We start from the raw sequence: 23,997 nt of genomic DNA, 5'->3' as shown, positions 1-23,997 counted from the left end.
AGCCCTTCTACAGGTGGATCTTGTGCTAGGTAACCAAGGAGGCTAGAGGTGTCAAAATGGGCAAGTCGGGACAATGCTTTTGCACTACAGAATCGCCAGTGGGGAGAATGGAGAAAGAAACACTATTTCTATATCCATTTAGTCATTATGCCTCAATAAGTTGGTTTCTGAGTGAGCTGTTATTTGCTACGAATCAAAAGCTTTTAAAGTTGCTTCAAACTACATTACACAAATAAAGAGAATTGGCCTACAAAGAAAGGAAATAATCTCTTCTCTGAGACGCCATGCATTATTTTCTGACTTGCACAGATATTTCCGATCCATTAGAATCCTCCACTTTCATCTTATTTGCTGCTCTATCACAGTTATTGTAAGTCCGCTGGGACCAATAACCTGAGTTTCTGTTAGCTTTGCTCTTTTTTATGGCATAGTGGAAGCTAATTCCAAATGGCAAAGAGTTAACTTGTCATCAGACCTATAAAATCACAATGATATGTGAAAGGTTCCCTCTAAGCAGTGAAAAATCCTGACTACCACTCATGTTAAGAGACAGTTTTTAGTCTGGGCCCACAAATCCTTGTTACAAGAACTGGTCTGCTAAAGGTCAAGTTGAGGATGGTCAGTCCAGCTCTTAGATCCACCATGGTGTTGGCCTTCCATCCCTAATGAATTTAGCAGATTACTCCTTCACAGTCCTTCATGCCAATTAAAACTATTTACTTACACTTCTCACGTGGGTAAAAATCATCGTGTAGATGGCTGTAAGTTCTCTCTTCTTTATAATAACCATAACTGACTTTTTCTTCAAGCTGTTTTGACAGCTGGAGGTCATTTTAATTTTGATAAGTTTGTCATAAAGAATGGAATGTGCTCCATTTTGGAAATGGAATAGTCTTGGCAGGAAGACACAGAAGAGACACCAAACCACCTAACAATGGGATTCCAATAGGACATCTATTCGGCTTCTTTGAAGCCTCTTTAGTTTGCATTCAGGGCATAAATTGGAACCTTATATCTTTCTGTCGAGTAGGAAGTAGTTCAGACAGAAAAAAAAAAAAATGATGGCCGCCACCACATCACTGGAAGAACAGAAGGTTTAGGAAGATTATATTCAGTTTTACAGATTACAGCGTCAGACAGATTCTTTTATTTGGACAGTATATAGTTAATAATACGTGGAAGCCATGATGGGGAATTTCTGTAGTGCTGAAAGAACATATGCCCATAAATCCTGCTCTAGCACTTCTTTGTGATCACAGATTCAAGCTGGGGACAGTGATGGAGTGTCCAGTTCATCTCAAGTGCACCAGCCTACTCTGCATTTCTCCCTGACACCCCATCCTCCCTCTTGGGTTGTCAACATGCACACACTGCTCTCCGTGTATTATAACTCAAAAAACAAAAACTATGCCTATACCCGTTCAGTAAACTTTCATAGGTCTTCAATTGTGATTCTATTTTTTTCCATATCTCCTCTATGAGCACATGCACAGACAGCCCCAAAATAATACATTCTTTTCTCCTAAGTGGAATGTGTAATTTTAAAAAGATTCATTAGGGAGAGGGTTAAAGATACTAATGTCCGGATAGTTTCAAGACCATAATGACAGTCTCCAAATATATTCCGTGTTTATGATGTTTAATGACTTGGAGAAATAATTGATTTGCTTAGTGGGAAAATAAATGAGATTCCTAGCACATAATTCAGCAATGTAAAAATGCATAGAAAAGCAGCTAGAAAGAAAGGGAGGCTTACATAAATTATAAAAATAATAAAAATTAAAACTGTATTCAGAGCAAACATTTACTGAGCACTTGCTGGATGCCAGGTAGTATTTCTAAGCAATTTGTATGTATTGATTGATTTAATCCTCACAGTGCCCTTTCCAGGTAGATAATATCACTATCCTTGTTTTACACACAGGGAAACCAAGGCACAGAGAGGTTAAGTAACTTACCCTGATCAAAAAGCTAGTAAGTAGCAGAACCACATTCAACCTTGGCATTGCCCTGTAAGAAATAGTATACCATCTTTGTACTGATTATATGGTCTTATTTTCACATCCTAGGAGTTACTTAAAGTGGCCCTTGGTTCTGGTAACCATCTAATTAGAAAGAGTGGCTTTAAATAATCTACTCCAGAACCAATCCCATTATGGGAGCAGATGGTATCCAAAACCATATTGCTTGATATTCATTAATTTCCATATAGTCTTTAAAACTGTAGTAAATCAGGATAAACTTTCTGACTCATTTTTCTAGTTGGTTAGCAGAAGGCTGTGTTACTCAAAAGGCAAATTTCATTATGACATATTGAGATTTTCCTGTGACTTTTCTCATAGAAACCTTTGTTTTGAGTATCTTTGAATATCAGCCAGAGTGATGTCAGCCACTTTTTTATGGCGTGGATCTCAGCATTTCTGTCACCCATTAGTTAATGTGCTTGTATCAGGTTTAGAACTGTTTTCAAAGTTGAATCCTGGCCCCTGTCTCTTTAGGATGGCTTGGTTATCTTTTTAGGTGAGAGATTTGGTTTGGTTCCTTGATTTCACAAATATATTATCAACCAGCCATATGGTTGATCTGCCAGGCATAGGAGCACAATGCGGTAGAAGAGATTCACTCCATGCCATTGCCAGGGATTATAACCTTGAACTATCAGCTGCCTGATTTTTTTTTATCAGGCCTGCTTGGGAAATGGTATTTCTGGCAGACTGTATAGTCCGTTTCTCTTGAACAGTGTCCTTTTGAGGAACACCGGTGCTGTCAGGAGCTGTTTTACCAACATGCTAATGCAGGACACTCCTCTGACCTGGGACCCCTTCCAGACAACTCACAGGAGAGGGTCCTCTGGGTTCCGTAACTTCTGTGTACTCCTTTTATACCGTGACTTCTGTTGTAGCGTCATGGCTCCAAGTTATGAGACATGCGTGCTTGTCTTTCCCTAGAAAGTAATGGATTGTGGTTCTTCAAGGAGTCCTGGGAGGGTGGGGTCATCCTATTGGTCCCTGAGTTCTAACTGCCAGGCCTCACACTTAACACACAGTAGGTTCCAGGCACTGAATGAATTCTTTCCATCCTAAGTGTCAGTTTGGGTTTTGTTTGTATTTTTTACTTTGTTTTCTGCGCTGCTTTCCCCAGAGAATGAAAATACATTTTCAAGGCACATCCTAGGCCTGAGGGTTTCCCCTTTTTGTTTTGGTTGTCAAGAAGTTCTAAAACTATTAGACAGCTGAGCCCTCATAACTGTAGGATGCCTGGACCACACACCTACTGTCTGATTGGATCTTGACTTCTATTCAGTTTGTATCTTCCATGATCCGGATGTCTATCAATCTGATTTTTAAATTTTATTGAAAGGGAATCTCCCTCAAGTTCTTTACTAAAAACCTCCATCTCCTGGAACAGGCCTACAGAAGATTAGGGAGCAAAACATAAGTAGTAATTCCATGTCAGCATGTTCTGAGACCAAAGAGATCTAGACTTAGAATAGACACATCCATACACATTAAGATATATTCCCACCTTATCTTCTCAATTAAAACATGCCAGGAAATAGTCTTCTCTTTGAGGAAAGTAGTACACAAAATCCTCACTCTCCAGGAAAAAAAAAAAAAAAAAAAAAAATCCTTACTCTCGTTGCCTTTCAGCGACAACGCATAGCTTAGGTACCAAGCGTTTTGGTTTCTCTTCTTGTTTCATTTGGCACCTAGCAAGACCTTACACTGACTTCCCACGTTGACATTTTGATGAAATATAAACAACTTCACAAAGAGAGTTGAGCAAGATACGCATTTGGTGCAGCGTGAGCCTCTGGGAGGGGCAGGGCCATGTTGGGGTTCGTGGAGGAGCAGGACGTAGGGAGCATTGAGTGTTGCGGTCTGTCACATCTGTTTTTGGCCTTTGTACTGGTGGTGGAGGCTGCATTTCTGATCTTTCAGAAAGCTCCTTCAGCATGCTTTGCAGAATCGTGTTTTGCTTGTTGGCTTTTAAGGGTGACCTACAGGCCGACAGCCCTCAAGTCATTCAGTCCGTTACACCTTTGCAAATTTTTCAATGTGTAGATGGTAATTAGCCTACAGGAGCCCATTTAACCCTGAAGATAGAGCTCTATCATAAAAGTTATGGTTTAGGAGGAAAGGTATGGTTTGTCCTGCAAGAAGGAAAGGCCGTGGCTCATGTGGCCCCCTGACCCCTGCTTTAGAAAGCCCTGGTCCCCTCCTTTCCGAGGACCCCGCCTGCAGGGCTGGGTGGGTGTGGCCTGGCCAAGCAGTGGGGGGGAGAGGACATCTCACATGTGTGCCAATGGTTGTTATTTTGCCATTTTAACTCATTAGATAGCAATTCACCAACATTATACATTTCACAATATTTCTAAAGGAACTTCTTTTTTAAACCAAAAGACAGCTAATCGGTGAAGGCCAGGATGGTGCAGTGGTGAGTAGACTGAATTGGGACATCTGCACCCATGCATGGTCTTGCCTCTGCCACAGAGCCAAGTTCCTATACCTCATAGGACGGATCCTTTCCCCAGGTACCTGTTAATTTTAAGCCTCTGTAGTTATAAACTGGATCTTGACTGGTGTTTTATAAAATCAGAATATAAAATTTAAGATTGTTCTTCTTTCTTATGAAATGACAACTACGAAATGATGCAGATGTTATAAAACCTGTTGCGTACTTCCCTAAGTATTGAGGCTTTTCTCTTACCATTTTGTTGAGTAGTTTTCATTCCTGGAAACTATTAGAGATATTGAGTATTTATTGCTAACCAAACTGCATGAAGATAGTCATGTGCCCGTTCCTCCAGTGTCCTTGACATGGCATTTAGATCCTCATGCTGGAGACTGGCTATGCTGTCTGTCCTGTGGGCACATATAGATCAGCCAGGACGTGGTAAGGAGAGGCTCCTCCTCAGTGTATTACATAATGTACCAGGGAATCATCCGTTTTATTTATGAGGAAGTCAATGCTTCCAGTAGATTTTGGCTTTGCTTGGTTCCAGACTCAAATCCTTCATGTAATGTAGGGAGGAAACAGTAGAAACTTGGAGGAAGATATTAGGATTTAAGTGAAGGGCAAAGCCGGCCAAGGTCAGTAAGCGGACATCTCTAAGATAAACAGCACTGAATTTGTGGGAAGTAATTCAGAAAATCTGATCAAAACAACTCCAGTAATATTTACATAGCAAATAATTAAATTCATTGCCCCGGGGTGGAATACGGGCAGCAGAAGGTATAGGACTACCTGGAATTTAGAAAAGGAGGGCACCTGAGGAATGAGATTTTTTTTTTTTATTGTTATCACCAAGACAATCAGGTGGCAGAGTTCTCTCATTGAAACTGATCTTCTCATTGACTAATCCTCTTCCTTTAGATACACTTGAGATACTCAGGCAAACAGTGATGATTCATGGAGCCATTCTAGCTAATTAAATGCATCACTGTGCAACCACACAAATTCCTTATTTCTGATTCACTCATTCGATATTTATTGAGGAGTGCTGTGCACTAGGCCATGAGAAAGAACAACAAATCAACAAAGGCCTGGACCTTGCCCTTGGGGAGTTCAAAGGCTGGTGAGGGACAGCATTTAAATATAGAGATGCTTGAAAAGTGGAGAGCTCTTTTCTTTTGAGAGACTGAGCACATGAATGTGCTCCAAAGCCCATGGAGCAGGTAGCACTCAGGGCTGGCAGGCTGGGCATGCAGCGGCCTGATTGTGAAAGATGAGAACAGGTTAGCCAGATGCTGTATGACAGGAAAGCAGTAAACAGAAAGCATCAAGGCATTAGAAAGCACTGCTAAAATTCTGTGTCACAGGGATCGTGTGTGCAAGCAACAAGATTCTGAGTGAGTGTGAGCAATGACAGTGGGCAAGAATACAACCCCCAGGGCCTGGAGATTTTAAATAGAGGAGCATGATCATTGTGTTTACATTTCAAAAAGATTCCGCAGACAGCAGTCTGGAGGGGGGAGTGGAAAGAAGAGAGATTAGAAGGGTGAAAGCCTTGTTAAGAGGTGGTAGTAGTAGAAGGCAAATACATGGGTCTAGACTAAGGTCTAGGGAGATGAGAGAAGGAGGCAGGTGTGAGAGATACAAGGAGGGGGTCAAATAAACTGGACTGAATGAATGCAGAGAGGAGGAGAGAATTCAAGACGGGCTCATATTTCTGACTTGCTCCTCCAGGCAGTCTATTTGTCCTTGATTTAGATAAACAATAAGAAGAACAAACAGCTTTAGGCAGAAGATAACAGAACCCAAGACGACCCCCAGGTTCAGTGAGTCACCAGACCAAGTCATAGGTCGTGCATATATTCATACTTGAGGCTATGACTTATTACAACAAAATCCGCAAAGGGAAAAGGCATGTGTGGTAAAGACCGGAGCAGGCCAAGCTCACGCTTCCTAGAGCCCTCTTCTAGTGGAGTCACACTGAACCTGTTTAATCCCTCTGACATTGAATTGTGACAACACATAGGAACTGTGGTCTGCCAGGCAAGCTCATTAGAGACTCAGCACCTAGAACTTTTTCCAGGGGCTGATCACCCCTCTGCCTGGCGCATACCAAATTCCAGACTCCAAAAAACAAAGCATGCTTGGTGTAAACCATGTGGCTAGCCACCGTTGGGAGTTAGAGGATGGAAGGAACCCCTCCCAGAGTCCAAGTTCCAGATACCAGCCTTGCAAGCAGGTGTAAGAATAGCATTCTTCGGCCTGCTATGTTAACTCTTTGCTGCACGATGATGAATTCCACTTTGAACAGGTTGAGTGACGCATCTGTTATTCATTCAAGTGAAGACATTGACTGGACAATGGGGTATTGGATCTAGGGTTGATAAAAGAGATCTGTACTATAAATTCTGGAGTCATTAGCACCTCGAAAGTAGTTATTATAACCAAAGTCAGGCGGTGAGAAAGCCCAACATTGTGTTTCTCCAGATCATCATGCTAGAGGTCATCTGGTCTACCTGTCCCATTACATAATCAAGAAAACAGGCTCCTCAATGTGCCCTGGCTACACATTCTTCTGTCTCACGTCTGGTGCTTTTCCCATCATTCCACACCGTGTCTCAAAATGGCAGTCATACATTGTTTGTAAATTAATAAAATGGCATTTAGATTATAAAACAGGCCCTTTGTAAGTTGCTTAATGCAACTCATTCACCAAAAGCCTGATCCTTAGAACCTGAAAAGTCAAGTTGATCACATCAAGTCCTTCACCTGAATGGAATTTCTAAGCCAGTCAGTGATGTTCAATCCACCTTGGGTATCAAAAGGCAATAGATTACTAAGACCTCTTTCTCCTCTTTACTCTCATGTCTATTCATGTATTTATGTTTCCAGGCACTCTAAGCCACTGCAAATAAAAAAAAAAAAAATGTGACAAAGCCTTTGCTGTGACATTACTCATACCCTAGAACCAGGAGCGAGATAAGTAAGCACATTTTGTGTATTACGTGTATGTTGGAGGCAAAGGTGAACAGGGTTGACCCCTTGGATATGGGAAATGAAAATAAGTCAAACTCAAAACAAGTTAATTATTTGCTTGAAGCTCTGATAAAGGATAAGGTGTAACTTGAAGACTGTAAAATGAGGTTGCTGCATATTTATTCAGTTTTGGATTTCATTCTTGGGTGGCCGTACACTTGCATAGAGCAGACGAGAAGGCAGAGAGACTGCAGTCCTATGAGACATCCGTTCAGCTCAACACATGTAATTTGGCTTTGGTTCTAGGAGGTAACCTTGGTGCCTAACCACTTAACCTTCTCTAATGTTCATTCTGGCCTATTTATGGCTAGATTGGTTACATTTACATGTGTTTGCTACTTTTTGTGTGGTTATTAACAGACAGTATTGCATTATTTTCATTTGTCTCGGAATGTGAGAAAACATGGACAAAGTCAAACTCAATGGTAGAACTTAGATTATAAACCAAGTTGGAATCATTTGTATCATCCAATCATATAGACTGAAAAAGAATCAAAATACCAGTCTTTATCCCTCCAGTCTTTATTCCTATCTCAGCTTCATTTACTGTCTCATGTGTCATCAAAACAGTCTTTGTTCTTTCAGCTTTCCAACATGATTAATTGACATTGTGCAGCATAGCATAGGAAAACTGAATATTTTGCAAGATGAGTAATCCAGTTAAACGCCCATCTTTCTTTTCTTTTCTATGTTACCAACAAATATGTTTTATACAGATGTAAGAGCAATTTGCTTATTTCCCTGTTCAGAATTTTGTGCTTTTAACATAGCACGTTTCCGTTCCATGAAGCAAGCCAAAAATAATATTGACAAATTCATGAATCCTTCCATTTGATACTGTTGCAAACTTATGCAAATGTATTTAGACATTTAAGAAAACAGAATAATTAAACACCCAAAGTCAAAAGTGGGAAGGGGGAAGTAATGGCAGCTGTCATATTACATTATCTTGCCTCAAGTTGGAAATTAATGAAGGGTTTGAAAACATACCTTTAAAACCAAAGATCTGAACTGTGTTCCAGTTTTTGGTGTTTTGTTTTGTTTTGTTTTTCCAAGTGGACAATAATTTGAATTGAGTACAGTATAATATTATAGTTGTTGTAAGGAGTTGTGAGCATTTGGGGAAGTTTAAAAGATAATCAGTGTATCTTTGTCATGAATCTTTCCACTGGGACCCGGCCACTCCTGGATGAACTCACAGATTGAGAGTTTCTCAAAATACATAATCAAATTGTTTGTCTTTAAAAATATACTATTTTAAAGACTTGGAAAATCAAAGAATGAAAATAAGGTCAATATTTGGCAAAAATAGTCAATTTGAGGAGTTGTCTCTTAAAAACCACTGATTTCATTTGCAGAGTTCACTTCCAAAGAAATTAACTTCATTTTTGTAAATCTAAAATTTGTCTCTTTGTGCCATTCTTAAATTCCTGAAACACTCCCTTGAAGTGTTAAATTGTTTTTAACTTATTGGAAATAGGGGTTTGATTTTTTTTTTTTTTTACAATTTAACAAAGATTAGTTTTATACTCACCATTCTTCAAATATACATTTATACATTCTTCAAATATATATATACACACATATATATGTGTGTGTATATATATATATATATATATACATAAAATTGAACCAAATCATAACCTACAACTTTTCAAGATAGCAACTGTTTGCTAATCTTGCAAAATGTGTTAATATTCTTAAATGACCTCCTACACATTTATGTACAGTTTTAAACCTTTGGTGTGATTTGATTTAGGAGTATCTGAAAGACCACTCCAGACGAACAGAAAGGTTAACAAAAGGAAGAGCTTCTCAGTCAAGTGAATGAGCATGCAGGCCTTCCTTCCCATAGATAAGGGAAGGCCCATAGATAAGGGAAGGAAGGCCTGCAGGGGACTCAGGCACCACAGCCGCAGCTCCCCTGGTGGCTTCTGACCCCTCTCCTGCCTCTTTCCAGCACCTCGCTTGTCTGGAGACCTAGGGCCCTAAGCAGGGGCTGATGGCAGAACCATTCCTTGCCAGTGTGGTCTGATGCTCACTGTCAGGCTGTTTTGGGTGCAAATAAAAGAAACTCAACTCAAAACTTATACAAAAAGAGGCAAGGAATTGACCCAGAAAACAAAAATTCTAGGGTTGTGTGGCTTTAGCCTCAGCTGAGGTCAGGATTCTGGCTTTTGTTCTCTAGTCCTCAGTCTAGCCTCCCTTGGAGTGATGCCCTTCCTGTCACCAAATGACCTACTTTACACTTAAAACTCACTGTCTCAGAGGAAGAGGAACCTCCTCTATCTTTATAAAGTCCTTTAAGGTCATTAGCACTCCATTTACAGTGGTCCTTCTTCTGACATGTTTTCATGCTTAATGGATTCTACACATAGGAACTCATTTTCTACTTCAAAAAGAAGTCCTCATACTCATAGAGGTTGGATAGCACTTGGTTTCTTAAAAATAATGATTTGGCTTAAAAAGAACAACAGGAAAAGTGGGTTGATCCTTCATCTGTGACTAGCCCTTCCAAAAAGTCAGCAACCAGAGTGCAATGCATCCTTTTTGGGATGATTGAGGCCCCCCAGCTCCCTAAGAAGGATCCTCTCAAACTTAAGTTTTCTCATCTTACTCCCACAAAATTCTTACCATTGTTCATGTCATTCCTTTCATGCTCAGCATTAAACCAGTGTATGTAGGTCTTTGTAATACATTTGAGTAAGTGTTAAAACCATATCCCTTTCATTATCATAAAATCAACTCCTATTGGTTTGACCACTTAAAAATATCACAAATTAAAATATATATATATCAAAATTGTTTCATCCCTCTTTTAAATCACAATTTTTGTTAGATTCACAAGGAATAAATAACAGCTTCTTGCCTACTAACACTGGAAATAAAATTGCCTGTTACACATAAGTAAGGTAGATGACTCCATACGTAAGCACGTATCTCCACGTACTCGGAGAGTGAAATCTCTCGAACCCAGTGACCCAGGCCTACCACAAGGTCACTTCTCCAGGAGCTGGAACGTAAGTGGCAACTTACCATCACCATTCATTCTTCCTTTCTGCTGATGACGCGTGGACACAGCATCCCATGTATCGTGTGGGGGCCTCAGTGCCTGCAAACCACAGATGGTTATTTTTTATTGCACGTTTGTAATTTTTTGTGAGGCATGAAGGGACATCCAAGAGGACTTGAAAGTAGCATTTGAATAATAAGTTTACTCCCAGGCATAGCTACATGAAAGAGATGATTAATGCTAAACAGATAACACAATTCTGATTCACTCCATTGGCAGTAGAGGAGGCTTCTGGGTAAACAAACTGAAATAACAGCTAGAATACAGATCTGATAGCAGCACTGTTTTGATTAAATCAGAAGATGACAAAGGGGAGTTTATGCTGTCCTCTTGTCTGTAGCAACAGAGGCATGCGTGCCCGACCACACCGAAGTAAAAAGCCACATTGTGATTTCACGGGGCACCGATGCCTTTTGCCTACTGACCCATTGAGTGGAACTTGAGCCAAGATCTTATCAGTGATGAAGATGGAGACACCTCAGGATTTTCCAGTATCATTTTTCACTTTTTATTCTTGGATGCGGTTAATAATGCTACCAGGGCTTTCAAATCCTGAGGCATTTCCTCATGGCTCCAACTAGCTGCCACAGGTCAGCTTCTTCTTGAACTGAGGATTCAGTTACAACATCCATATGCTTCCCAGCCCACTCTCTGACCTTTCTTCTTTTTCGGGCTTTTAATGTTTCCATTCACGAATCCCAGGAGACTCTCTCGAGACTCTGAGTATACAGCCCAAATTATTTTTTTTTTTCAAAAGTTGAGTAGAAATTTCTGAAGCTTCTTAAGAATTGCATAAACTTTCAACTTAAAAATCCTTTACTTACAATGCAGGACAATTAAACTTGGCAGAAAATAAAAGCTAAAAATTTCAGAACTTTCTTACGTAGGCCAGAAAGTAACCATTTTGCCCACATTTAGCATTGTCAGCAGTGGTCCATTCACGGGATGGACCATCAGTAGCCTTAAGAATGGCATCAATACTTGTCCACAGCTTTACTTCTTTTGAACTCAGCTCAGTTTCTTTGAAGCAGTGATCATGGTATCCAGCTTTGATTCCTTTCCTGTGGACTTGTGCCAGTATGTCTGATTTCATTAAATTTTTGGAAAGGACTAAAACTATGGTATCGTTTTATTGCAGTCCGTACATCCATCATAATTTGGGATGGTCTTGGTGAAAGATGAGGAATTCAGACTGGGATGCTGGGAAAGGCAGGTCCAGTGGCAAGGGGCCGGGGGGCTGGGGTACATTGAGTATTGACTTCATATTTTAAGTTCATCCACCTCTACCGTATGGTATTTTAGCTGTGACTTCATTCCAAAACGATGGCAGTCGTAAAGCCCATACCCAGGTACATGGAGATCACATTGTTTTTAAAAATTAGGTTTTGTTTTTTTTTTTTTTTAATGGGATCTCCCTAGCCCTCCCAGTGATACAGCCAGGAGGAGTAAGGTGTGGTCAAAAATGAACCAGTTGCTCTCTTGCTTGCTTGACAGGCCACAAGACTTTTGGATATTGGCCATTCATTACAAAAGCTAAATACAAAATCCATACAGTAGATTCTAGCTCACTCTGTGCTTTTTTCCCTTTACTATTCCTCCCCCTCGATCAAAGTCACCACTCTATTGTTTTCCTATTGCAGTCCCTTAACCCTGGATTTATAACTTTTGTTTCTCATCTAAGAAAGTGCCCCTTTCCACTATTAGCCAAACCACTTTGCCATAACAACTTCTCTTCTGCAAGGGGCCTCAGTGTTTCTAGAGTAAGCATCATGTGTCCTTGGTTCTTTGTAACTGCCTAGCCAGGGATCACTTCCCTCCTAAGGTCCTTCTGGTGACCCTCTCATCCCAAAGCCAATCAAGGCCTTCAGGGCCTGAGGCAGAGAGCCAGTCCTAGGCCTTTCCCCATGGAAATCCCCACTGACTGCACAGAGGGGAAACAGCTGGTCTGAAAGCCCCCTACCGGTCCCAGTTCATTTAGAGAAATTGGAACCCTGCTCCAGTCACCTCTGAAACATAACAGTGTATGAAACAAATGTTTGCCATCCTGCTTCATCTAGATGTACGTGCTTGAAATTAAATTTTCACGTAAGCACCAGGTTGACTTGGCTTCCAGAAAATGACATTACAATAGGTGTAATGGTTGGGGAAGTAGATGAGAAGGAAGGAAGAGTGAGATTATGGTGAAAATGAAACTAAGCTGGGAGATAGGTGGTGCTGATACAACTGCTTGCTGACGGAAAGTGCATCTGCATTGATAATTTGTGTTCTCTCTATATATAAGTATATGAAAAATTCAGGCTTTATTGGCTTGGTTTCTGTGGGAAAATAGCTAGTAGGCTGATGGTATCACTGTACTTCAACATGTTAGTGAATTACTCAGACACTTGTCAGATGCCTGAGCCACAGATTTATTTGAGAATGTGCCATCATGAGAAGCTTTCATTCACCAAGGTCACCGAGAGGGCAGCTGAAGGAGGCCCACTGAACTTCAAATGGTTCTCCCTGCTTGTGTCAGTAGCAAAGCAATGAAGTAAGGAGCTGACTTGCCAAAAAGGAAAAGTTAGAGAAAACCGGCTTGTTCTGAGAAAAGCAGATAACTAAGCAGTAACTAAAGAAGCCTCTTATTTATAATATTGGTTTCCAAATTAAACATAAATGTAGGGATCCCTGGGTGGCGCAGCGGTTTAGCGCCTGCCTTTGGCCCAGGGCGCAATCCTGGAGACCCTGGATCGAATCCCACATCGGGCTCCTGGTGCATGGAGCCTGCTTCTCCCTCTGCCTATGTCTCTGCCTCTCTCTCTCTCTCTCTGCGTGACTATCATAAATAAATAAAAAATAAGAAAAAAAACAATCTATTTTAAAAAAATAAAATAAACATAAATGTATGTTCTTTTATTCCTCATCATTTTTACAATTTGCTTTTTAAAAAGCACACACGTTTAATCTACATTACAAGTATAGAATTTCTCATGCTTCTTTTTAAAGATTATGAACTTTTTACACACACACATGCAGAAAATTCTTGTATTTATTTTACATGTTAATAAATGAATGGAATTTTGGCTCCGGGTTTAAGAAAATGATTTTTAGCCCTGTGTATTATGCCATTGGTCCTTAATTATTAACGTAATTTCATTCTTGGACTATATATCTTAAAGTCTAGGTCTGTTATTGTATGTAAAAATACCATGTTTCCAATAAGCTTACCTTGTAGATAGAGTAAGTAGCATAATAGTAACCTCTAAAACCGCCATCACCTATAAAATTCATACTCACATTTATAACATAATAATATTTCACCCGATGGCGTATAATTGTCTTAAAAGTAAATTGCATTCAGGATCCCTGAGTGGCTTAGCGGTTTGACACCTGCCTTCAACCCAGGGTGTGGTCCTGGAGTCCTGGGATTGAGTCCGGCATTGGGCTCCCTGCATGGAGCCTGCTTCTCCCTCTGCCTGTGTCTTTGCCTCTCTCTCTCTCTCTCTCTCTCTCTCTCGCTCTCTCTCTCTCTCTCTCTCATAAATAGATAAAAATCTTAAAAAAAAAAAAAAAGTAAATTGCATTCTAGTAAAGACAGAATAAGAGGGACAAGATTTACCCTTCCATTTGAAATAACTAAAAAACTAGACAAAGTATTTGAGAAAATACTGCACAAGACTGGACATCAGGCAACAAAAGATACTGATCCCTGAGAAATGAGAAACAAGTTGAGCCCTACAAGTGGCCTCCACTACTGCCTGGAGGAAAGGTTTCATGCTGCTACATAGTGAAAGGAAACCTAGAAGATTTCAGCTATCTCACTAAGTTGAAGACATGTGGGTGGGGTTCCAGGGAAACTAAAGCATCTAGAGTTTGCAGGGCAGATACCAGAGATGAAAGGGCTGTGCAGAGAGAGAGCAAGAGAGAGCTCTGAAGGCCCACAGAGGGTCATTCTTGAGTTTTCAAGGGATCAGTGCCTGTCTGTAGAGAAACTACTGGAAGACAGAGAAAGGATCACCTAAAAGAATTAGAGGGACTAGTGCATGGCTTCCACAGATGGCCAGGAAGGAGGCACCTGCTTCCTGTGCTTTAACCTCATTATCAAGAGACACTGGTTAGAATACTAAGAAAGATCTTGCCTCTCAGTAGAAGAAAGATGAACCCTAACTAGATACAGTTCCAGTCCCACCCAACAACACTGTAAAACAAAATCCCAAAAGATCAAATTGTTTCTAAGTAACTAAATGTGTCTCAGAACTAAGTATAAAAATACAAAAATATCCAGGATCCAACAAGATCAAATATCTGACAATCAGTCAAAAATTACCAGGCATGCAAACAAGTAGGAAAATACAACCTATGATGAGAAAAGTCAATCAAAATTAACCTTTAAAAAAAAAAAAAATTAACCTTTAAGTGACAGATGATAGAATTAATAGGCAGGGACATTAGAACAGTTACTATAATGGTAGTCTATATGTTCAAGAAACCAGAGGAAAGATTTAACATGTTAAATGGAGCTAGAAGACATAAAAATGACAAGCCAGATTTCTAGAGATAAAAACTATAGTATTTAAGATGAACAAGTATTCTAATTAATAACAGATTAGATAATACAGAAGAAAAGATTAGTTAACTTGAAGACATAACAGTAGAAACTATCTAAAATGAAACCACAAAGGCTAAAAAAAAAAAAAGAGTATCTGAACTTTGGGACAATTTCAGGTGATGAAAGTTACATATAATTAGAGTCCCACAGGAGAGAAAAAAAAGAGTGGAGATATTTTAGAAATAATGGCCAAAATTTTCCTAATTTGACAGAAACTATAAACCCACAGAACTGAGATATTGAGCAAATTCCAAATACAAGAAACATGAAGAAAATTACATCAAGGCACATCTTAATCAAATTCCTTAAATGGGTGAAGGGGGTCAGAAGTTCAAATTTCCAGTTATAAAGAGGCAGTGTCACAGGATGTAATGTACAGCAGGATGACTATAATCAATTTGAACATTGATAAGAGAATACATCTTAAAAGTTCTCATCGCAAGAAAAAGTATTTTTTGACTATGCATAGTGACAGATGTTAACTAGACTCAGTGTGGTGACCATTTCTCAATATATACAAATATCAAACCAGTATGTTGTACACCTGAAACTAATATAAAGTTATAGGTCGATTATACCTCAATAAAAAATATTTTTTAATATACAGAATTGCTTGGGGCCAATGATAAAGAGAAAATCATAAAAATAAGCAAAGGATAAAAGACACATTATGTACAGAGGGAAAAAAGATAAATTGACAGCTGGTTTCTCATCCAAAAAAATGCAGACCGGAAGACAGTGGAGTGACATCTTTTAAAGTACTGAAAGAAAATTCTCAACCTAGGTTTCTTTACCCAGTTAAAATGTCTTTCAAATGCTATGGTGAAATAAGGACCTTTATTAGAGAAGCAAAGGCTGAAAGAATTGATCATGAGCCAACCTGAAGTATAAGAGATATTAAAAGACATCCTTCAGGCAGAATGAAAATTAGACCAGACAGAAACCTGGATTTACTCAAAGGGCTGAAGAGCACCAGAAATAGTAACCACATGGGTAAACATAAAGACTTCTGTTCTTAGTATTTAAGTCCCTTTGAAAGATAAATGACTGTATAAGACAAAAATAATAAAAATGTGGGGTATATAAAATATATAGAAGCAAAATATATGGCCACAATAGCATAAGACCTATATATGAAGTAGAATAATATCACTCGATGGTACATTGTGAAAAATTAAGTGTGTGTAGCATAAACACCAAGGAAACCACTAAAATAATACAGCAAAGAGTTGTAATAAATAAACCGACCACGAAAGAAAATGAAATCAATAAAAATACTCAATCCAAAGAAGGAAAAAAAAGAGGAGACAAGGAACAAAGAGAAAAAAAGAATAGCAAGGTGGTAGATTTAAACCCAGCTATGTCAGTAATCACATTAAATATAAATGGTCTAAATGACAGAGTTGTCAGATTGACCAGAAATGCAAGTCTCAAACATAGGAAACATATTAATGTTAAATGTAATGTTAAATGTAAAGACATAAGTAGTTTATGAAGAAAAGGACTGGAAAAATACTTGGAGCAATCAAAAGAAAACTAGAGTGGTATCAAAACAGAACTAGAGCAAAGAACATTAAGTAGGTTCTCTAACTACAATGGAATTAAATTAGAAATGAACAATGAAAGACATCTGGAAAAACCCCAAATATTTGGAAACTAAATAAGCCACAGAGCAGAAAGAACATTTGCAAGTCATCTATCTAATAAGGACTTGTATCCAGAATGTAGAAGGAACTCTCAGAACCCTATAATGAGAAATCAAACAACTCCTTTAAAAAATTAATAAAAGGCTTGAGTGGATACTTCATCCCAGAAAATATATGGATTATAAGCACATGAAAATTAGGGAAATGCATACTAAAGCCACAGGGAGATCCCACTACATGGCTATTAGAATATCTAGAATTAAAAAGACTGACCATACCAAATGTTGGTGAGGCTGTGGAATAACTGGAATTCTCCTAAGCTGTTGGGAGGAATGCATGACAGCACAACCCCTTTAGAAAGTAAGTTGGTAAGTCTTTATTTATTAAACATACCTACCATATGCCCCCCCCCAAAAAAAATCCTAATTATTTACTCAAGAGAAACGAAACATACAAAGACCCCTATAAAGATCTGTATATAAGTGTTTATAGCAACTTGTTTTGTAATAACATTTAGTAAACTTAATCCTTGAACTTGGGCAGCTTATTGTATGCCAAGTTACTAAATAAAGACAAGTTTTTAGGGATCCCTGGGTGGCGCAGCGGTTTAGTGCCTGCCTTTGGCCCAGGGCGCAATCCTGGAGACCCGGGATCGAATCCCACGTCAGGCTCCCGGTGCATGGAGCCTGCTTCTCCTTCTGCCTGTGTCTCTGCCTCTCTCTCTCTGTGTGTGTGTGACTATCGTAAATAAAAATAAAAATAAAAGACCAGTTTTTAAGATAAAGTTGCAGTGGAGTTTCTGGGTGGCTCAGTCAGTTGAGTGCCCAACTCATGATTTTGGTTCAGGTCATGATCTCAAGGTCATGAGATTGAGCCCCTCATTGGGCTCCATCCTCACCATGGAGCCTGCTTGAGATTCTCTCTCTGCCTCTCCCTCTGCTCCCCTGCTCCAGCACACCTGCGTGTGCACGCTCTCTCTAAAAATAATAATAATAAAATGAAGTTGCAAATAGAAAAACACTAGGAAAAGTGTTTAAAAGAGGAAGATACGGGTATTCATTTTCTATTTTCTATGTTGTATAACAAATTCCCACAAATGTAGCAACTTAATACAATGTAATACACATTTATTATTTCACAGTTGTCATGGATCAGGAGTCCAGGCACAGATTAGCTAAGTTGTGTCCTTTGTGCCACAGTCATGGCTTCAGCTGGTACTGTGGTCTCATCTTCACACTCACAGCGTTGTTGGCAGATTTGAGTTCTGTAAGAACTCAAGGGCCCAGCCCTTGTAAGACTGAGGGCCCAGCTTTTTGTTGGCCATCAGCTTTTGGGGGACTACATGTGGATTTTGTGGCTGCCTTAGCTCCTTTCTAACATGGTACTCACTGAAAGCCAGCAGGAGCAAAAGACCAAGCACCATCCCATCACCTCTGCTATATTCTCTTGGTTTAGGGCAAGCAACAGGTCTCACCATGAAGGCGCAGTTACTGAAAGTCACCACACGGTTTATCTACCATGATGTGGGTACAGCACGTGGAAACAGACAATAGAAAGGACCAGGAGCATGGCAAAGAGTGATCCCACCAGACAGTTGTTTTGTTGGCCTGCAAAAAGAAGGGCACTGGCAGGCTACAAGGGAGGCTCGTGTCACGCTTGGCCACAGGAAGGCTGGCCTGGAGTTCTGTCCCAGGGTGTTGGTGCATGGATGATAGGCACATAGCAAGCTGAGCTAATGACCGTGCAGGACAGTTTCTAACTCTAGAAGAAGTGAAAACGACACCAGAATGGGAATGTGCTCAGCATATGTATGATGGCCTCACTCTGAGTCATATTTATAGTCCTGTAAATCCTGACCCAACCAAAGGCAATGATAGTTGTACATTTGAGAGATGGAAAGAGGAGAGGAGTTGGGACGGGAATGGTAGGATGTAAAAGAACTAAATCCTCATCATCCGTATGAGAAAGCCAACAGACAATAACTGATGCTGCAAAATCCAGAGCAGCGAACAGTAAAAAGCAAAACTAGGAGTTGGTTGGGGCTTCCTCTGGGGAGTAGGAGTGTGGTCGGGGGCCAGCGAGCAGGGGCAGACGGGAACTGTCCTTTCCTACCACAACGAACCATGTGACCTTTTAGGCAGTGTACATGACTTACTTTGAAAAAAAATAAATGTAAATGAAGAGAATCTGTCATCTTGCTCTCGTAGCATCTTGCCTTATTCTTAATGTAGTCTATGTGTTTGTGAGAAACAGAAGTGGGGGCATGAATTGTGAATGATGCAGACAAGGGGTCCCCAGTTTTCTATTTCTTCTACGACACTAACCCAGAGGAAGCAGGTCTAGGCAGCTGCGGGGCCCCCGGAGTGCTGGAGGCACGGGCAGGGAGGAAGGGGGATGACACGGGTGAAGCAGGCGAGGAATCCAGGAGGGATGGCTCGGAGTGCCTCGCCCGGCCGTGGCCACACCCACACACCCGGGCCTGTAATTACTGTCTGCCTTTCCATGAGCAAAAAATGTTCTGTTTAGAGAAGCCTCTGTGAGTAGCGGAGTTAGGACTGTTTCGGTCCGGGAACCGGGGAAAGTGACAGAAGAAAAACATGTTCTGTTGATCGTCAGGAAAATGTGTCCAGGGAAGGAACTACCCACATAAGGACCACGTGTCCATTGGCTTGGGCCCCTGTCACAGAGTACCACTGACTGGGGGTTGGAACAGCAGGAGGTATTTCCTCGCGGCTCTGGAGGCCCCAAGTCCAAGAGCAGGGTGTCAGAAGGGAGGGTTTGTCCCCAGGTCCCTCCTCGGCTTTCGGGTAGCCTGACCCTCACACAGCCTTTCCTCTGTGTGCGTGCATCTCTGGTGACTCTTCCTCCTACAGGGCCACCAGTCCTATGGGATCAGGGCCCCGCTCCTAGAACCTCACTCAAAGCCCCGGTTCCAGGGGAGCCTGCGTGGCTCAGTGGTTGAGTTTCTGCCTTTGGCCCAGGTCATGATCCCAGGGTCCTGGGATCGAGTCCTGCATTGGGCTCCCCATAGGGAGCCTTCTTCTCCCTCTGCCTATGTCTCTGTCTCTCTCTCTCTCTCTCTCTCCCTGTCTCATGAATAAATAAATAAAATCTTAAAAAAAAAAAAAAAAAAAAAAGCCCTGGCTCCAGCTAGTCCCATTGGAGCCAAGGGCGTCACCCCATGGCTGAGGGAGGGGCCCCATTTGGTCCATTCATTACATGCCTCATGCCTTCCCTCAGCCAGCATCTGATCTGAAACACTTAAAAAAAAAAAGTGCAGAACAAAATAAAACTCTAGTTTTTAATATAGTTAAATTAGTTGGCACAGTAGTCCTAAATCCTGCCCTAATTCAATTTCCTTCTTGAGACTTGGGCAGCCACGGGTGGGTCAGGGAGCCCTGGAGGAGGCAGCTCCTACCCCTCCCCTCCTCCAGGCAGCCTCCCCAGACCACCACTTCCAACCCAAGAGCAGCACAGAGGGGACGTTCAAGAAATATAATTTCCCTCCATCTTGTTGTATTTTCCTGCTGCAGGAGCTTATTATTCCTGCGGAGGAGCTTCGCCGGGGTTGGGAGGGCCGGGCGGGGTGAAGACAGAAGGGAAATACTAAATGACGGGGCAGCCCCATCTCTGTAACAAGTTCCTTGGGGAGAAAGACCAGAGCAGCTAAGTAAAAGCAGTTTTCATCCCCCACGCCTGCCTTCCTCCTTTTTATTCTCCCCTTCCCCTGCATCTTCTCTCCCCTTTAAATGGGTTACAGAATAATTATTTAATTGCCATTAGGACCTTAGGATAAAACCATGCCCAGAGCATCATGGTTAATTTTCAGATGATGAGCTTCTCAGAAACCAGAATTTGATTACTTAATATCGAGTTTCCAAACGGCGAAGCACTGTTCAATTGGTTTGTTTTGCCAGAGCTGATGGAGGTTCTCCTGGCAAGGCACTTGGCCGTCAACTGCAGATAGTGCCTCTGCCCCCACAGCTCCCCTCTTCTTTGCCCTGCACAGAGGCCGGAGCCTGCATTTCCTCCCCACTCACCTCAGGTTAGAGTCACACCAGCTTTCAGGTCATCATTCATACTTCTAGAAGCTTCTCCTTTAAAATAAGATCTGTCCTCAATCAGAACAGTCCCTGTTTGCTTGAGTACTTTAGGTCTTGACAATTATGGAGCTAGCTTCAGATTTGATTACCATAAGTAGGAAGGCCAGAAAGCGTGGCTTTTAAAATTGTTTGTAGAGCCAGAAAAGTTTAAGGGAAAATCTCATAAAACCGCTGAACATTTTTTTCTTATAAAAGAAATCTCAGAGTGCCTAGGTGGCTCAGTTGGCTAAGCGTCTGCCTTCGGCTCAGGTCATGATCTCGGGGTCCTGGGATCGAGCCCTGCGTTGGGCTCCGTGCTCATCGGGGAGCCTGCTCCTCCCTCACCTTTTGCCCCTCTCCTCATTTGTGCTCGCTCTCTCTCTAAAAAAATAAAATGTTATTAAAAAAATCTATAATTCATCATAGATCAGAATTATTTTCAAATTTCCCTTTCTACCATAAATAACTTACAACGCACTCCACTAGACAATTACAATTGTACGTTCTGTAATAAGATGACAGTAGCGGGGATCCCTGGGTGGCTTAACAGTTTAGTGCCTGCCTTTGGCCCAGGGCCTGATTCTGGAGTCCCGGGATCAAGTCCCACGTCGGGCTCCCTGCATGGAGCCTGCTTCTCCCTCTGTCTGTGTCTCTGCCTCTCTCTCTCTGTGTCTCTCATGAATAAATAAATAAAATCTTAAAAAAAAAAAAAAAGATGACAGCATCTATTGTGTAGTAAGCACTAAACTGCAGTCCTTCCTTTATCTCATCTGAGTTTTGAAATAGAACCTATAATGCAGATATTTTGATACTCCGACTGTATTTCCAGATAAAGAAGCAAGGCTCAGTGAAGTAACTTACCCAAGAACACACAAGTCGTACAGGCATGAGCCCTTCCCGCCATACCTCAATCTAGACTGAATTACTGCTATTCACCAGACTTTCACTGAGAGCCTTTGCCCTGGTGATTCCCCTTCCTCATGGGCCCCAGGGAAGGCCGCACAACTGCTGGGAGCCCATTGCTGCACCTGTTTGAGCGTGGCTTTCATGGATCTTTTTGGTAATGAATAAAAACAAAACCTGTAAGTGACAGAGAAGCCAACTGGTTAATCCACAGTAGCATTGCTTTAGATTTGTCTTAGATTTTGCCATCCTGCTAAAATTAGTTACCAGAGCAAATTCCAAACTTAGTTATGCAACAGTTTCCCTGAAATCATTAAGTAAGAATTGATGTGGCGCTTCAGTTATTTCAGTGGATAATGACATTTACACTTCTCAGATAGGAGTAAATAATCCATGTCTCATGGATGATCTTTAAAGAGTAGCAAGCCTGATATTTTTAAGAAAAAACTCTTGATGTTATTGTATGTGTACCATGTTAGGGATTGTTTTTTAACAGTCATAAAGGTAGGATTTACTCACTGCTAACTGCTATGACGAGATTTTTAAGATGTAATTTGGAAAGATACTACCCCAAGCGTAGGCTGTGTAACATATCCCTAAATAAAATATTATAATTTAAAAGAAATACAGGCTAAAGTTGTCAAGTAACTGAGTTTACTTTACAAATTCACAGAAATCTATTTACCTGAATGCTGTAGCTGAAAAATCAGCTTGATAGAACGTGTCGATTTCCATCACGACAGTGGCTCACATCTCTGTGCAATTTCAGATCTGGGATGATCCTCCTGCCCCTTTGGGACCCAAGAGCACATGCTGCCAGCAAGGGGCAGTGAACTAAATGCCATGATTTTAGGGAGGTGTAGGGCTCCACAGTTGGCACTGGGACTTGGGAGTCACGCTGCCTTTGAAGTCCAGTCCACCAGGTCAGAGCTGTGTGATCTGAGGCACATTATGATGTCTTGTTTTCCTACTGTGCAAAATGGAGATAATGGCAGTGGGATAACACCAGCCTTGTAGGGTTGTAGGAAGTAAATGGGATATAGCGCATGTTAAGTGCTTAGCATAGCACCAGTGACCACTGGACTTGTCAGGGCACCACATTATGAGTTTGAAAATTGATAAATAGAAAAAAGGAATCAAGAAAAAATAGAGGACATCCTCTCTTACACTGGGTGTCTTTGGCCCGGAGCTGCCCACACCAGGCAGGAAGCCAACACCCACAGAGCATACAGAAACCAGAGGACCCAGCCACACCTTGCATGTGCCACCTCTGAGCTTCCAGCCACGGTGACCAGCAGGACATTGTCCTCCTGAGCAAGCCAGCATGAGGGCATTCCTGATAACCATAAACGAAAGTAGACTAAGAGGTACCATCCTTACAATCAGAACAAATAAAGGAAAAAATTATGGAGTAGGGGGAGGCATCTCAAAGTCTTTCAACTCAAAACTGCTAATCCTTTGTAACATGAATTTTTTAGCTTATGCTTGAGGCATTGCAAAAAAGTTGTAGGATTTCTCCATTTCCTTTGTGTATTTGGTCAGTCAGACCCTGATTCACATTTATCTTTGTTTCTGTCTTAAAGGACTCCTACAGTCTCTCCTTTTCCAAAAGGCAGGCCCATGGACTTTGCACATAGAATGTGTTAGTGACAACTCTAGCCTCACGCACTCCAGCGAGCATTGCATGGTTTAGAAACTACCCCAGTTACCTATTTTCAGTATTAATCTCCCTGAAAATCAAATTTCAGAATTGTACTTGTGGAACTATCCAATTTCTGTACAAAATGATATAAGAATACATTATAGAGAGATGCTTAAAGAGGAAGAGAAACCCAGGAGTTGACAAAAGAAATTGTTTGCAGGGCTTCCCTCTGGGAAGCATAAGAGCAGAACTTTGCCTTTTACTTCTACTGTTTTTTACTTTTTTATTTAAAACTTTTTTTTTTTTTTAATGGAAAGAAAAGTTAGTTAGGGACTAGCTCCCCACCACTAAAAGAAAATTATAATCGTCCCTTACAAAAGATGAGAAAAATAACTGTGTTTGCTAATTCTTTCATTCAAGGCCATTGACATAAATCCAAATAATCTCAGCTATGTGATACTGGCATGATATGTAAGCACAATATGGTAATGTTTATAGTAATCAAACATGACTTACATCTTAGAAAGTCATGAGTGAAAAATTTATTATATAAATTCCTTTTATATAAAAAT

The 23,997-nt window shown here is 40.8% G+C and overlaps 1 protein-coding gene and 1 long non-coding RNA gene across 3 annotated transcripts in view; one reads left to right on the top strand and one right to left on the bottom strand.

Annotated features, from left to right (window-relative positions):
* Window positions 1-23,997, top strand: part of MTHFD1L (methylenetetrahydrofolate dehydrogenase (NADP+ dependent) 1 like) — a 186,689-nt gene that overhangs the window by 150,749 nt on the left and 11,943 nt on the right. The window lies entirely within an intron of this gene.
* LOC140600060 (uncharacterized) lies at window positions 1,627-22,596 on the bottom strand. The gene is made up of 3 exons (XR_012003270.1): window positions 22,469-22,596; window positions 10,528-10,603; window positions 1,627-6,829 (listed from the first exon to the last, which is right to left on the bottom strand). It is a non-coding gene; the product is annotated as an uncharacterized lncRNA (long non-coding RNA).

The sequence above is a fragment of the Vulpes vulpes genome, chromosome 1 (assembly GCF_048418805.1).
Source record: "Vulpes vulpes isolate BD-2025 chromosome 1, VulVul3, whole genome shotgun sequence".
NCBI lineage: Eukaryota > Metazoa > Chordata > Mammalia > Carnivora > Canidae > Vulpes > Vulpes vulpes.
The sequence above is the reverse complement of the archived record's forward strand: the minus strand, read 5'-3'. Positions and strand labels throughout refer to the sequence as shown.